At 27.8% G+C, this 18,265-nt stretch overlaps 1 pseudogene; it reads right to left on the bottom strand.

Moving 5' to 3' along the window:
- Positions 1 to 3,593: 3,593 nt before the first annotated feature.
- Positions 3,594 to 17,271, bottom strand: LOC111294675 (cytosolic sulfotransferase 15 pseudogene; annotated as a pseudogene).
- Positions 17,272 to 18,265: the final 994 nt, after the last annotated feature.

Raw genomic sequence — 18,265 nt, 5'->3', positions numbered from 1 at the left:
TCTATTTGATAATATCAAAATCATTAGGTGTCCAGACAAAATCATTATTTTTACGTAATTTACGCAAAAGATAGCTTTCCTTTTTGGAAAGGTTTTTAAAAAATTACTTGTCATAATTAAGTATACCTAACAGCTGTTGTAGCTATTTGACATTATCCAGTTGTTTTGAAAATTCTTTGACCTTGAAAATAATATGATCCTGCAGAGTTAGTCTGTTTGTAGAAAGATTAAGATCAAGAAATTTAATTTCAAATTTTTTGAGTTTAACTTTTTTGAGACTCAAAATAATACCATGTAAAATAAATTCTTGAGCAATAATATTCAGATGTTTTATGTGCTCATCTAAAGTATTTGAAAATATTAAAATATCATCAATATATACACAGTAAAATTATTTATGTTTGCTGAAAATACTGTCCATCAAGCGCTGAAAGATTTGAGGTGCATTGCACAGACCAAAAGGCATAACAGTCCATTGGTAATGGCCTACTGGTGCACTAAAAGCAGTAGGGGGTTTAGAAGTATCATTTAGCATGATTTACCAAAAATCGAATTTACAATCAAATTTAGAAAAGTATTTAGCAATTTTTGCTAAATTAATTAAAACATCTTTACGAGAGATAAAATAGCCATTAAAAACAAGATTTTGGTTTAATTTCTTGTAATTAATAACCATACGGGGTTTACCTCGTTTAATCTCAAAATGGTTTCTTACCATGAATGCTGGACTGGAGTGTGGACTGATAGTTGGTTCTATTAGACCTTTGTCGAGCAATTTTGAAATTTGAATTTCAAATTCATCTATATCCTGTTTGGTTTAGATCATAGGCTTTATTATAATAATCTCTTTTGGAGAATGAAGAGTAAGTTCACAGTATCTGGGACTGCATTTTCAAAGCTTCAATGGGTCTTCACTGAAGTTTTCATGCAAAATTCTATAAAGCCAATGTTTTTCATTAATAGCTTTAAGTTTAGAAATATGTGTTATTTTTGATTGAAAATCATTATCACAAACATGATTATGCTTGGATAAAAGAAGAACATTTATGGATTTTTTATCAATAATAAAAGTGAGATAATCAGGGAAAACAAAAAATGATAAATATTTATGTATAAAATTATTTCCTAACAAAATGTCTCCATGCATATTAGGAAAACATAATATTTTGGTATAATGAATTTTTTATCATTTAAGGTAACAAGAATATTTTTTGCGTTTAGGTTAACAATGATTTCTTTACCATCAATATCTATTATTATTATAGGATGCTTTATGGGTTGCCATTTTGTTGACGGTAAAGCATTAGGTCGACAACTAGAGATTGTTGCTTCTGTGTTTATCAAAATATTTAAACTATATGGTTTATAGTTTTGAAAATAAAAATAACCTTCTATATAAGTATAATAACGAACCTTATTGGTGAATGATATTATTTCTGGCACTTGGTGTGTAGAAATACGAAAATTATTTATAGAATGAAAACATTTTAATATCTTCAGTTCTAGTTTTTCTAAAAGAAAAAGTATGTGAATTGATTACAAAATTAACATAATGATAATGGGTTTGGTTATCACCTGTACCTTACTGAGATGGATTATCTCCTGTGAAAATAAGAATTTGAGCATTATCAATATTACTTGATTGGCGCATACTATTAGCTCGTTTGAAGGCTTTTGTATTGTTTGTACTTTGAAAATTTGAAAAAGAATTTCAATAAGGAGTACAAAAAGATTGATTACTTGTTATACTCTTTATATCATTATTTTGTTGATGATTTAAAATATTTGTAGGAGGTAAAATCAGGTTTGGATTAAAACTGGTTGATTCATTTGAATTTTTAAATTAAAAATTTTTTCCTGATGAGAAAAATTCTAAATTTGATACTTTCTATTTTTTAGAATTATTTGAAAGATCTTCGAGACACCATATTTTTGAGATTGATAAGTTTGCGAGATTAACTAATTTAAGTTTAATTTTCTGAATCAAAAGTATTTGGTTCAAAAATTTCAATATATTAAAATTTATCGATTTGATAAAAATATTAATAATATTTATAAATTCATAAATCGTTGATCAATTGATTGAAAGATCATATAAAATAAATTTAAAATTAAAATTGATTATTTTAATTCAAAGATAAAAATATTTTTTAATATTTTCGTAAAAAAAAAATAAAATAATTTGACTTAATTTCGTTGAGTTGATGAGATGTCAACATAATTGCTGCATCCAATGTACTGTAAAAGTGATCCAAATGTGGTGTAATTCCGGCTCTGCCCAGTTGCCCTCTCTGTTGACATGCATGCTTCCCATGACGTGAACCTCACTAGTCTACTTTCTACCTCTCCATAAGAGTGTCAACATAGGACAGGTTCCTGTTACCCTTCCTCTTTACTTGGCTAATAATCTCCCTTGCGTCACCCTGCATTTCAATCTGATTACACCCCATTTCTGCTGCCAGCTTTACCGCTTCCACAATAGCCAGTGCTTCAATTTTCCCAGGGTCACAGATGCCTAGAAACTGTTTACACATCGCTCCAAGGACGCCACCTTCTGATCCGCAGGCCACAACTCCTATTCCTCCCAGTCCTTTCTGTACGTCCAGGGCCCATAAAAATTAAACGTTTATTAATATGAAAAATACAAAATTAAACGTCTCAAAACTAAACTCAGAACCAAAAAAAGAAGAAAGCATTGAAGGTTTAATTAAAAAAAGGGAAAAACCTTTTTAGTATAATAAAAATTTTTAAATTTAAAAAATTAAAATTTTTAATAATATAATTACGTGATATAATTTAAATATATAAAAAAACTTGTTTTAACGTGGAGTAACGATTTTCTTAAATTTTTTTTTTCAAATTTTGAATGTTTAGAAACTTTATTAGAGAAAAAAAAAAGAGCTGTAATTGTTCATGTGAGTGTGAAAGAAATAGATTTGATTTTTTTATCAATAATATTTAATGCACATATTATAATTTATTTGTTAGAAGCCAATAAAAATTGTATTTGAATGCAAAAATTAAAAATATTTTTCTATAAATTAAAATTTAATTATAATTTTTCATGGAAAAATATATGATTTTATTTTTTTGGCCAGATATGATTTTATTATTAAATAATTAGTTTTTATTATATTTTAATTTTAAAACATATTATAATTTTAAAATAATTTTATATATTTTAATAACAAATTAAAATTAAATAAATTTAAATAAATAAATAAATTGATGAATTGAGCATCAAAAATCTAATTCGATCCGATTAGATTCACTAACACCTCTCTATACAAATTAATAAAATTATATATAAAATAAGTACAAAATTTGCTACACAAAGCAATTTATTTTGCTAGTAACATATATAAGACAATTCTAATACAAACTACAAAAGAGACAACAAAAACGTAAATAAGTGCAAATAAAAGAGTTTTTTTTTTTTTTTTTCTTTTACTCACAAAGATAGTCAATTGTGACTCTTTACTTGCATATATCAAATATCGAACATAGATCAATTGAAAAGATATACTGTAAAACCCAGAAATTTCTTACTGCTTAAAAGAAAGATCAACATTAACTAAGCTGAAAGACATCCATCATGCACAAATATCCTTTGGAGATTGGGAAGATAGTTTAAATGTTAAACCTAACTTGTCAAAATTCTCTTGAATAAGCTACTTCAAACATTGTACAATTGCAGATGTGAGATAATTGCTCCAATCTCCCACTTTTGCTTTTATGAAAAAGTTCGAATTTAGAATCAAACTTGAATTTAATATTGTATCTATTTAAATTTGATTGATTATACCTCTAATAATAATAATATATTTATAAAAATAATGAACTTCTTGAATAATGGAAGAAATAAAATTTTCTTTTCATTTTTATTTATTACTTTAGAATTACTAGATAAGCCAATTAGATTATGAAAAATATAGATGAAATTAGTGAATTTATAAGTTTTTTTTATTTATTAAGTTTTATTAATTTTAATTTTTAATTTTTTCATTTACAACTTAGATCATTGGATACCCTAACTCTAAAAAGTAGAATTTAATTTGATGTCATAACTCACAATTAAATATTATTATAACGTATAGATTTATGGACCTATCGTTAGATGTGGATTAGAAGAGTCACTACTAATTTTTTTAAGATGTGATTGATCACCTAATTGGATATGATCTATAAAACTGGATTTAGGTTTAGGAGTACGGTTATATGTGAGAAATGTTATAGCATCCTCATAACCTCCATCCAAAAATGGTACTGATTTTGAATTATTCAAGTTTTAAAAATATTTATGCTTTACCAACATATTTAATATTAAAAATTAATCTTAAAATTATTTCAATAGTTTGGTAGCAATTTAAGATAATTGTCTCACTTTAGGAGTATTCATAAAAATTAGTATCTTACACTAAAGAGGCTTTATCATCATAATTATTAATGTATTTTGTTTTGAAAAATCAGTAAAGTCCTCTAATAATTTGGTAGGATTTATTTTGAGACAAATCTTCTAATAGTTTAGTGAGATTTTAGTCAAAATATTTTTGAAAATTTTATTCTTTTGAAAATGTTTATTAAATCTCCTAATAATTTGGTAAGATTTTATTCTAAAATATTTTTGAAAATTTTATTCTTTTGAAAATGTTTATTAAATCTCTCAATAGTTTGATAAGACATAATTTAGGAAGTAATCCTCCAATAGTTTGGAGAATAAAAATTATTTTTTATTATTATTAAAAAAAATGATTTATGAAATTTCTTAATAGTTTAGTGAATTTCGTTTAAATTAAATCCATGAAAATTTTCTATTGGATTTATTTCGTAAATATTTTTATTTTTAATATCTTTTTTATTTTCAAAAAGATTTGTTTTTATATTTTTTTATTTTTTGGAACTAAAAATTTCATTTTTTTTAAAACATTTAATAAATAATAAGTTATTCAATAAAATAAACACGTAATAAAAATTACTAAGATCAAAACAATTGAAAATAAAATAAAAATAAAAAAATGAAATCAAAAAATAAAATTAAAATAAAAAAACCTGCGATTCGGGTCGAATCAATGCACGGGCCAGCAGGTGGGTCAATGGGTCTACCTGCAGGTCTAGGACTTTCAAAATGGTTTCGTGTTGGGGGAGTATAAAACCCACACCACTCAGCTTTTTTTTAGAATTTTCTGCCCTCTCTTTCTAGCCCCAATTCTCTCTCCATTCTCTCTTTAAAAAAATCAAAAGTTTAATCGAAAACTGGGTTTGATTATTGGTTTTTGGAAAATTGATCGAAATCCCACCAGAAAACTCAAACTTCACTAAAAAACTCATAAAAAAAATTCAAAGTTCATCTTTTAAATGAAGATTTTTTCAAAAAAAAAAAACAAAAATTTCTAGTTTTTTCAGATTTCTTCAAAACCATTCTAGAAATTTAACCATAAACCTAGAAACCTAAGTCCTAATCCAGAAACTTTAAATCAAATCCAAAATTTCGAAAACTGAACCCAAAATCTTAGCAACCAAAAATTTTAGAAGTTAAACATTGAGTCTTTTCTCCCTTAATCCACCGTGTATGTGTTTTATGGAAAATGTACAATTTATAGCCACCTTTAGGACAAATTTTTAGGAAACAGATAGAACCAATTTCAGACTTGAATCTTGGAATTGTATTATACCCGAACCTTAATTTAGGTTTAGGTTCTTTGTTGATTTTTTGGATTGATTCGAAAATCCTTTGATTATTAATTAAAGCCTTTGACTGCATTGAATTATATATTTCAATTTCTTTGATTGTCGGTTAAGAAGAAAGGAAAGGGAATAAAAACTAAAAAATAATAAAAAATAATAATAGTAAAAGTGATAATACTAATAAATTGTAATAATAATGACATATAATGTAATAATAACCTATAATATAATACTATACTATAATAATAATCTATATTATAATAAAATAACATACTATACTATAGTAATAATACTAATTATAATGAAACAATAATAACAAAAATCGATCCCTGACACAAATAAGTGTCTATAACTACCTCTCTTTGCACATCTCTATTAAACAAGGATGATGCAAAGACTTAGATGCCCACTCTGCTCCAAAAGTAGAAATGACTGGGATTGAATCACAAGTCTGAAAAAGTAATGTGAACTGAGTCAAGATCAAATGAATGAGATTGAGCCATAAGTTTGAAAGATAAAGTGATTGGAATTGAGTTGAGATTGAAGATGAATGATTAGGATTAAACCACAAGTCAGGAAAATGATCTGGACTGAGCCAAGATAAAGTACCAAGATGAAACCACAAGTCTAAAAAATGATCTGGACTGAGCCAAGATAAAGTGACCGAGATGGAACCACAAGTCTAAAAAATGATCTGGACTAAGCTAAAATCGAATGATTGGGATGAAACTGTGAATTTAAAGATAAAATGACCAGGACCAAATCAAGGTCAAAGATGAATGACTAAGATGAAACTGTGAGTTAGAAAAATAATCTAAACTGAGCCAAGATTGAATGACCATGATGAAACTGTGAGTCCAAAAGATAAAGCAACCAAGACTGAGTCGAGGTTGAAGATGAATGATCGAGATGAAATCGTGAGTTAAAAAAATAATTTAGACTAAACCAAGATCGAAATAAGTAATAAGCGATAATGCAATGATACAAGTGCTTGTCTTATCCAGGATAAAAATGTAAACACAATGTATATAGTACAGATGTGACTAAATAATGCCATGAAGTTTCAATTATGGTAACAAGGCTTTTAAAACTCTACTATCTCATGTTTTCCTCTTAGCTTCTCAGCATCTTAAAATAAATTTTGTCAGTTGATCCATATTATTCTTCTCATCCGATCACAACTTGCAGATCATATCAACCAATCCATCACTGGGTTATTTTGCTTGCTCTTTTAAATCATTTTTTTAGGCTTCTTTCAATTCTTTCATCTTAGATTTTTTTTCAAAAAATGGAAAACTCTCTATGAACATTGTCATCCATTTATTTGTCATCATTCAAGTTAGTGACAGACATAATACATTTCATTGATTCATTTAGGGGATGTACATATAGGAAAAGATAACAAAGATGGGTTTCTATGCAAAAAAATATGGTTAATAATAAATTAAAAGTGAACAAAAGGTAAAATATCTTGACTGTTCAAAGGGGATACCATCATCTAAAATAATAATTGTTTAGATAATTTTGAACTCTATCTCAAAATCTTCTTTTAAAAACATATCTTTAGTCTTTGAGCCAATCATCATCCTTCTTCCTGGGACCTTCATATGAAGTTATTTTTAAAATTTTTCAACTTAAACCACCTTTTTAGGTTTTCAATTTAAGTATCCTTTTTTTTTTTTATAATTTTTGTGCACATATCTTTTTTATCTTTTCCTTTTTCTCTTTTTCTTTTATCCATCAGTGACACTTTGTCTAAAGTCCTAAATAATCCAATAGTAAATCTATCTTAATTCAATTCATGATTATCTAAATCGAGTATTCACATTTGATTAAAATAAACTTTTAAGGGAGGTAATATAAGTTAGATAAGGGGTTATGAAAGAAGTAGATAAAATAGGTTTAAATTGTATTTGAAGGGTTATCAACCTAAGAATCATTTTTTTTTTCATGCGAGATACATCGACATTTTGTCCCATCAATTTCTCTTTCATTTTTTTTCTTTTTATCATTTTTCATGAAAATTTGAACACAAAAGGGCTTTGCCCCTGAAATTACAAACTTTTCAACTTTGCCCCCTATGTTAGGGTGATCCTTGGTTAGAGTTCCTTAAAAGAATTTTCAATAGGCTCAAATAGGGTTACAAAGGATAATTTTACTTTTTTTTTAAGATAAAAAAAGGGTCATTTCTCATTTCGAATATGAATATTTGCAATGAAGAACATTTATTGACCAATAGTAGATTTGTGAGTGAACAATTGCAAAGATCATGTGTTGCATCCATTTTGAGATTCTTTATCAGATTAATCTTTTTTTTATTCATCAATCCCAATAAGTCAGTGATCTCAATCAAAACATTATGAATGGTGTTTTCAAAATCAAATTCAGAATTATCGTTACAACTGTATAAACATTTATTATTAGGAATAAAAAAATGGATATGGGTAAAAATTATGAGAAAGTAAGAATAAATAATGGTGATTTACACAAAAGAGGAATATCATGAAAATGCACCAAATCTTTCACTTTATTAAAATGATAAAAAATAAAATGAAATCCAAGTACATTAAAAAAATTCATGTTCTCAAGAAATCTTAAGATGATAATCAGTTTCAATCAGCCTCTCCTAACATCATACCCCTAGATGATTGGGCAATGAGTAACTACTGACATTAGGTGTCATGTTTCCACTGGTGTTAAAATTTATCAGCCATTCTTTGATTAGACTTTGCACCTTATGTTTCAAAGAGATATAATTTTCAGTGGAATGACTAGCTGCCTCATAATGATAGTCACAATGAGTAGTAAAATTATACCATTTGAGATAGGCAAGTTCAAGTTGTTCTGCAAAAACATGAGCAATCAAGTGGTTTTTGTAAAGTTCTTGGTATAAATCTATGTAGCTCATAGGAATAGGGTTAAATGTACGTTTTTCTCGATTTTGTTATTCTTACGCACTACTCGTTAGGGTAATTGGACAAATAGAGGGCCTAGCTGTGGATGGATAAGAAGGTCGTTGAAGGGCCTAGTTGATTGGTAGAATGTAACAGAAGTATGACTCACCATAGGAGCATATGTAAGATAGATCGACTAAGAGTAATTTATGAATTGCTACCTTTCATAACTCATAGCTTGAGTTTCATTTTTCTTTTTCTTTGGATATCTTTTTAGCAGTAAAGGATTCTTTTTATTCTAATTTATCACTTTTGATTTCATTTTCAATAATCTCCCTTGAAATCACCATATCGATAAAATTTTTAATCGCGTTCTCTATCATCTTTTTATAGTATGATGACTTTAAAGTGCTTACAAACAACACTGTCATTTTTTTCTCTATTAGGAGAGGTTATATCTGAGTAATGACATCCTGTCACCTTTGGGCATACTCCTTAAAAGATTTAGATAATTTTTTCTCTATTCTTTACAGTGAAAGACGATCAAAAGCCATATCTATGATGTAATAGTACTGGTTGATGAAAGACCACATCAAATCCTTTCAGATTTAATACGAGTCCTATCTAACTGAACATATCATTTTGTAACAGAACCGATCAAGCTATCTTAAAACACATGCATGAATAGTTTTTTGTTACTAACGTGTGCTACCATCTTACGATAATACATTATGATGTGTGTAATTGGACACTTAGTATCATCGTACTTTTTAAATTTTGATACTTTAAACTTTGGAAGAATCACCACATCTAGGACCAAACAAAGGTTGACAACATCCATGGATTCATAGAAATCAATACTTTTTACAACTTGTAATCTTTCTTCAATCATGCTCATAGTTTAATCGATCTTAAAGTTTTCTAAGGGTGTAATCATCTGCAACTTCATTTCTTCTTTTGTCTCATCCAATTTGGAGATTTGGGTAGGCTTAATTGCCTTTTCAGTGAAGACAGGATTAGTATAACTTCAAACATTCCCTTAACCGTAATTTGGAAACGTAATTTGTTGTGGCTGAAAATTTGGAATAGTTTGTAGACCAAAACTTGAAGGGTAAAATAGCTTAGTATATTTATGTGAGGCATCTTCTTTCACCTCTTTTGCTTTGTTCATCTTTTCTAGAGCTTTAAGGATCTTACTTAACTTCTATTCCATTATCTCTTGAGTCTTTTCCAACCTTTCAAAGTGGTTTGCATTATCCTGATCCATTTTTTTTGCTTTGGCTCGGATATAAAACTTGAGTTATTCTCGAATCTTGATTTTCACAATGTTCAAATTTGAGATGATGTTTATGAAACTCTCAAATTATGTATAAGAATAAAAGCAAAAACATAATGCATGGATGTAATAAGGAGAATTTATCACATAATAATTGTTATCAAAGAAAATTTTTATTGAATTAAAATTCACTTTTAATCAAATCATTATATCCATGAAAAGTCTAACATTATTGGGAAAAGAAATCCATAGCTTGTCGATACTAGTTTTGCACTTCATTAAGGAAATTTATCAATTTTGATCATGTACTCCCACTGGTGGCACCTTTACCTTTCATTTTTTAATCATTTCTACCATGTCTTTGGTTTTGTAAATAGCCACAATGATTTGATCAAGTAGATATTTCAACTGGTTATGTTTCTTCATATATGCTTCTTTCACTTGTTCACATTCTTCAGTCATGGTCTTCATTTGAGCTTTGATTCCTATTACCACTTCGTTTAGCATCTGGATGTGCTTTTGTGCTTTAGAGAGCATTGCATCCTTTTCTTGTAGTTTCACTTGCAATTTTCTATTTTCTTGCAAAAGTTGAACCAATTCTTGATTAGTGGATAACTGTGTTGTATTAAGGTCAATGCATAAATTTCTCCATCCATCTTTTTCTTGTTTCAGTGTTTGGTCTTCCTTTTTTAGCTTTTTATTTGCAAACTTCAACTCTTCAAACTCCCCTTTCAGGCTAGTAGAAGATTTTACTAGGCTTTCCATGAATGTAACTAAGATTTTCTTTGTTAAAAATTATTTCGTGGCAAATATTCCATAATGATATGAATGCATAATAAAATAAAAAGGTTAGTAAAAAAAAATATAAAGACTAACATACGAGACTAAAATATACAAAAAAAGAAAACACATAATCTTACAAATAAAACAAACATTTAATCATGTATCTTATTTAGAATTTTCTAACACAAGGGAATGTATGACTCTACTTAGGTTTGACCTTTAGGGTTAACTATATGTAACTTGGATTACTTCTAGAAGGTTCTCAAATTGTTCTTTACATCATTGTATATCATAGACTGGTAAGACACCCTAATCCTCGCCCATCATAGATTATAAGCGAAAAGGATTCAATTTGAATGGGAGTATTTCACAAGTTCATGTAGAGACATAAAATCTCATGAAGGCATAGGTACTTCACTCTCTTCTAAGGATAAAGCTCGAATGGAAAGCTTTATGTTATGCACATGCAAATGAATGACAAATATATATAATAAATAAATGAATAATTAAGCAAATATAAGCAACAAAATGAAATAAATAAAAAGAAAATAATCTCAAATTTGTTAAGTAAAGCTTGGAAAATAAGAAATCATTTACTGTCTTGACTTTGGAGTTTTCCAGTGGAGTCGCCAAATTGTCATAACATATAGATCCATGGACCTATCACTAGAGGTGGATTAGAAGAGTTATCGTCAATTTTTTTTAAAGTGTGATTGGCCACCTAATTAGATCTGATCCACGAAATCAGATTTAGATTCGAGAGTACGGTTACGCATGAAAAATGTTATAACACCCTCACAGTGCCCATCCAAAGACGGTACTAGTTTGATTTCAAATTATCCAAGCCTTAAAAATATTTATGCTTTACCAACATATTTAAAATTGAGAATTAATCTTAAAATTACTCCAATAGTTTGGTAGCAATTTAAGATAATTCTCTCACTTTAGGAGTGTTCATGGAGACTAGTGTCCTACTTTGAAGAAGCTCCGTCGTCAAAATTATTAATGTATTTTGTTTTGAAAAATCAATAAAGTCCTTCAATAGTTTAATAGGATTTACTTTAAGGTAGATTTCTTAATAGTTTGGTGAGATTTTATTTGAAAATAATTTTGAAAATTTTATTCTTTTGAAAAGGTTTATTAAATCTCCAAATAGTTTGGTAAGACTTAATTTAGGAAGCAATCCTTCAATAGTTTGGAGAATAAAAATTATTTTTATTATTATTGGAAAAATGATTTATAGAATTTCCTAATAGTTTGGTCAATTCCATTTAAAATTAAATCCATGAAAGTTTTTCAATGGATTTATTTCATAAAAAATTTTGTTTTTAATATCTTTTTTTATTTTAAAAAAGATTTGTTTTTATTTTTCTTTTTTGCCAAACAATTAAAAATAATAAGTTATTCAATAAAATAAACAAATAATAAAAATTAGTAAGATAAAAAAACTAAAACTAAAATATAAAATCAAAATATAAAATATAAAAAATAAAATAAAATGAAATCAAAAAATAAAATTAAAATAAAAAAACCTGCGATTCAGGTTGGGTTATTGCGTGGGTCAGCATGCTGGTCAACAATCTAATTGCGGGTTTAGAACTTCCAAAATGGTGTTGTGTTAGAGGAGTATAAAATCCACACTACTCAGCTTTTCTTCAGAATTCCCATGCGCTTTCTCTCTCTAGCCCTAATTTTCTCTTCTTTCTTTAAAAAAAATGTCGAAATTCAACAATAAACTAGGTTTGATCACCGGTTTCTGGAAAATTGACTAGAATCCCATTGAAAAATTCAAAGTTCATCTTTCAAATCCAAATTTTTCAAAAAAAAAATTTCCAGATTTCAAGATGTCTTCAAAACCATTTTAGAAATTTAACCCTAAACCTAGAAACCTAAGTCTCAATCCAAAAACTTTAAATCAAACTCAGAATTTTGAAAACTGAACCCAAATCCTAACAACCCAAAATTTCAAAAGTCAAACACTGAGTTTTTTCTCCCTTAATCCATCGTGTATGTGTTATCTAGAAAATGTCCAATTTATAGTCACCCTTAGGATAAATTTTTAGAAAATGGACAGAACCAATCCTAGGCTTGAATTCTAGGATTGAATTTTGCTCGAACCTCAATTTAGGTTTAGGTTCTTTGTTGATTTTCTAGATTGATCTGAAAATGCTCTAATTATGAATTAAAGCCTTTGATTGCATTGAATTCCAGATTTTAGTTTCTTTGATCACTGGTTAAGAAGAAAAGAAAGGGAATAAATAATAATAATAATAATAATAATAATAATAATAATAATAATAATAATATGATAATAACATATAATATAATAGTATACTACAATAATAATCTATACTGTAATAAAATAGCATACTATACTATGGTAACAATATTAATAATAATGAAAATAATAACGATGAAAATCGACTTCAAATACAGATGAATGTCTACAAAAGTCATTTCAATCTTTAAGGCCAAAAGAAACAGTCCATACAAGTGTAGAGCAAAAGACACACTCACATTTTCTACAATCAAAACCATAATTGCATGACCCTTGCTCATTTGAAAAGAAAGAAGGAAAAAGAATTTAAAAATTATGAAATAATAAATGTTGTGAATATGAAATATAATCACTGATTAAAAATTATTTTACAGGTAACCTAAAACAATTCCAGCTAGCACATAAATAAAGTAGCTCTTAAAGAGACATATATCCAATATCCAGCATAAATGAAACATAAACTAATAAAACTAAGACACCCATCATGCACAACCACGCTCTGTGTAAGGCCAAAAAGCCTCAACTCAATTAATTGAACATTCACGTCAACAAAAGCATAATCAAATAATCAATTAATAAATAATTCATAAAATTATTTATTAAAAATGATTAAATAAAAATTAAAAGTGATAAATTGAAAGATTTTCTTACATAAATCAAATGTACAAAATTTTGACAAAGTTCTTACCGTTAAATAAATATTTATCAAAGTTAAATTATAAATGATATTTTTAATATTTTTAATATATTATTAATCTTCATATTAATTTTTATTTAATTGAAATTTTTTATGAAAATTTTTATTAAATTACTTATAAAATAATTCACAAAATTTACTTAAAATTTTTTATTTTGTCTTGAATCACTGAGTAAGTTTTTGTGCTAAAGGACACAGAGGTATGAGCCTAGAGACGGATTTAGAATTTATGCTCAATAAGGGCAAATTTATTAAATTACCTACTAATAATATAATTTTGTATTTACATTGTGAACCATTACTTTATTCAGTTATCTTTTTATTTTTTTAAGACATCCATATATTTTTTAATATTTCAAAAACTCATTAATAACAGATCCAAGAAATTTTCAATTGTGTCCATTTATAATATCTATAAAAATTTACCAATGAATTTACCAAATTTATTGATGAAATAGGTACCAACATAAAAATTTCAAGGTGTTTAATGGAAAATTTTCTGTAAATTTTCTCATTTTTCAATTTTTAAGGTGTTTATGAGAAAATTTTAGGAGTGTCCATTTGAAAATTATTGGGAATAGTGACTCAATCTCATATCAAATTTGTTTAAGATTGATTAGATGTTGCTTGATGGATAAGAAGACTTGAAAGAGAATAATTTTAAAAGGAAAGAGATTCTTGATGGGCAAGTTTATATGTTTATAAATAGGTGAAGTCTCTATAGGATGAGGTATGAGAAAAAGATATAAGAAAGTTACAGAATTTTATAGGATAGATATCTCGTAGGACTACTAGAGATTTATATCTTATAAGTGTATATGTTTGAAATTTTGTGAGTGAACTAGAGGAGACTAAAAGGATCTACATAGGTTTTATGCATGGGGTGCACATGGGTATGTGCTTGCTTAGGTTGAGAATACTTTATAAGGCTAAAGGAGATTGAGAGGGCCTAAGGGTATTAATTGTTGAGTGAGATTGATTCGATGTATGTTTGTAATTTTTTACAACTAGAGGATCTTTTCTCTCATTCGTGGATGTAGATCATTGGGTCAAACTACGTTAGATTATTGTCTCTTGTGTGATTGATTGATCATTTGATTTCGCTTTTGTTGGTTTGATTAATTGGAGGCTTTTTACCTAACAAGTGGTATCAAAGCATAGTTTGAGCCATGAGAAGAGGCAAGTCCAAAGGAGCTCGATTCAATGAAAAAGTTTAAGTTCTTATTTTAAGGATTGATTTACATAAAGCTTAAAGACACAAAAGAGAGTATGATTACGAGACTTCCATTACAAATGGAGGAAATGACATTTCATGTGAAAACATATGATTAATGGAATTTAAGTCAAAGTGGAGATTGTTGGGAATAATGATTTAAATCCTATAATAGATTTGTTTGAGATCGATTAGATATTATTTGATGGATAAGAAGACTTGTAATAGAAGACTTCTAAGAGGAAAACAATTATTGATAGGCAAGTTTGTAGTTTATAAATAAATGAAATCTTTATAAGGTTAGATATGAGAAAATAATGTAAGAGAGTTTTAAGGTTTTATGGGATACACATCTTATAAGACTACTGAAAATTTATATCTTATTAGTGTGTATATTTGAATGTTTGTGGGTGGACTAGAGAAGACTGAAAGGGTCCACATAGCATGGTGCATTGGGTGCACATAGATATATGTTGCTTGAGCTAAAAATACTCTAGGATTATAGGAGATTAAGAAGGCCTGTGAGCATTAATTGTAGAGTGAGATTGATTTGATGTATATTTGTAATTCTCTATAACTAATAAATATTTTTTTCAACTGTAGACGTAGGTCAGTTGGACCAAATCACATTAAATTATTGTTTCTTTTATGATTGATTGATTATTTGGTTTAACTTCTATTAATTTGATTGATTGGAGGGTTTTTGCTTGACCAGAATTTCCTTTTAAACATTTATATATTTTAATTTTTGGAATGTTCATGGACACCTTAATATAAAAGGTGTATCCATCAATGAAACTTATACTTAGAGTATTTCTTTTACAATTAATGGGATAAAAAAATAAAAATTTTAGATTTATTTCTCATAATTTTACTAACTTTTTAGTGGGGTAAAATAAAAATTTATTAAAATTTTAAATAACTTATTAATAATGAAAATTAATTTTCAAAATTTCAAAAGGGCAGTTGCCCTTATTGCCTCAACCTGGATCCAGCCAATAGCATAGACCCTCTTTTAAGTAAGGTCGTGCTAAGCCAGGCTTTAGTTTTTCCTTTGGAGGCCTACTTGTGTAGAGAAATAATTTTTAAGTTCTTTTTAAATTAATATTTATTGTACGTATAATTTTCATGTATTTTATTAATAAAATTTTAGATATATGAATGAAATAAAGACACAGGTAATAAGTCGTAAGAAAAGGTTTAAACAATCAATTTAAATTTCACATATAAGAAAAATAAGAAATTTATTAATTAAAAGCAAAATAAGAAAAGGCGAAATGAGCAAATGACACAATTATTTTTTATTTTTGACATTGTCAAAATTTAAAACATGGTTATTAAAATTAAAAGTTTAACATTTTATTACCGAATCACATCCAAATGAGACATAATTATCGATTAAGCAAAAGCATCATTGTTGGGTTCGCAATACAAATTGAATGTTAAACCAGATTTATCCAACTTTCCTTGAATAAGTTTATCGAAACGTTCCACCATTAAAGGTGTGAGATAATTGCTCAAATCTCCCACCACCCCCTTCCGAAAGTAGGCTTTGTTTGGTGTCCCAAAAGGGTGTTTGGCACTCTTGTTCACCTCTAGTTCTTTCAAGTTCTCAAAGCTGCACAATTTGACAATTTCTTCTACCATTCCTTGTTTCTCTTCCTCTTCAGAGAATGGAAAACCCAAGAACTCCGCCAGCTCCTTTGTGTGAGAAACGATGTTTTCCTTGAGATCTTTATATTTTACAAACAAGATTTTGATGGGATTGTTTTGTTTTGCCTCCCAATACCCCAAAACATGATCACATAAAGGCCCGAAGCTATGGATTCCTTGACATAACATCTCGATGGCTTTATCTAGTGATATTGGCTTCACATTTTCAGGTCGAAGTTTGTCAGTAAAATGCCAATAAGATATGAACATGTCCAATGGATTTCTACATGCATACACAATTTTGCAGTTGGAATCTTTAACAATGGATGTTGGCAAAGCAAGCATATGGAATATGGGTTGAGAAAATCCTTGGATTACAAGTGTTGTTTTCGAGATATGGAGAAGGGTTTCCCAAGCATGCATCAAACTCAAAAAAGGGTACAAGTTTGTGAGGATTTGAACTCAACAAAGGGTTGCCTTCAAGGGTAAAATGATTGCGGTTTACTATGGTAAAAATCAACGATTCAACCAAGTAGTGCCACATTTGGGGGCAGTTGCAAGAATAACATCATTATCAAGTGCTTGGAAATGTTTTTGGAAAGAAAGCATGGCTTTAAACACCCTGGAAGGACACCAAAAACCTTGGTGGAAATAATGAAAACCTCCATACCAGTATTTCTCTTTGGGGAGGCTTTGCACCAATTCTTGGAATTCATCATCCCATAACTCATCTTGATCTCCTTGCCTTGCTGATAAAACATTATTGTTCTTGAAGATTTCTGTTGTCTCCATCAGAAAATGGAAGATAGAACAATGGGGGGGAGTGTTACTAAATTGGAATTTATACTGCAATAAATTATGAATCACTGACTTCTTCCTAAGTGCTACTGAACATATATAATGACCGTTGCAAAAGTTAGGTGATCTTTCTTTTATTTTTTAAATAATGTGTTGATTACTTTGGAAGAATTAAATTATCATTAAGATGAGTATATATAATATTTCTATCTGAATATAAAAATTAAAGAAAATTTTAATTGAATTTTCTAAATAAACATACACATTTTTATCATGCATAGATTGAACCATGTGATATTCTATTATCCAACAAAAGCTTTAAAGATCACCTTTTAATATCATTGTATACGATATGAAACTTGGAATGGAATGGAGAAAATTTAATTATGAGATTTATTGGAGTATGAGTCGAATCAAGTGAATACAAATTCACTAGTATATTCACGTAAATATTATCTAATTTCTAACATGAATTGAATTAAAATTTTATTTTTAATGGAATTTCACATAAGTAAATATAATAGTAAGAAATTACCTTACTATAAAGGAGTTTATATTTCTATGAATTATGAATCAATGACTTTTTTTTTTCAAGTGTTATTCAATATAAATAATGAACGTCACAAAGCTTAGGTGAGCACTTTTTCTTTCTTTTATTTTTTAAATAATTTATTGATTATTTTGGATGAATTAAATTATCATTAAGATGAGTATATATAATACTTTTGTCTTTATGTAAAAATTAATGAGAATTTATATTGTATTCTCTAAATAGAGATACGAGCGTTTATCATGCATGGATTAAATCATATGATATTCTATTTGATGAAAGTTTTAAAGATCACTTTTTAATATCATTATTTTATGAGTATATATAATGAACGCCGCCAAAGCTAAAAGACTATTCTTCTTCCTCTTATTTTTTAATATTTATTGATTATTTTGGGTAATTTAAATTATAATTAAGATAAGTACATAAAATATTTTT

The sequence above is a fragment of the Durio zibethinus genome, chromosome 14 (genome assembly GCF_047325235.1).
Source record: "Durio zibethinus cultivar Kanyao isolate XHJ-2024 chromosome 14, ASM4732523v1, whole genome shotgun sequence".
NCBI lineage: Eukaryota > Viridiplantae > Streptophyta > Magnoliopsida > Malvales > Malvaceae > Durio > Durio zibethinus.
This window is presented reverse-complemented; position numbering and strand designations above follow the sequence as displayed.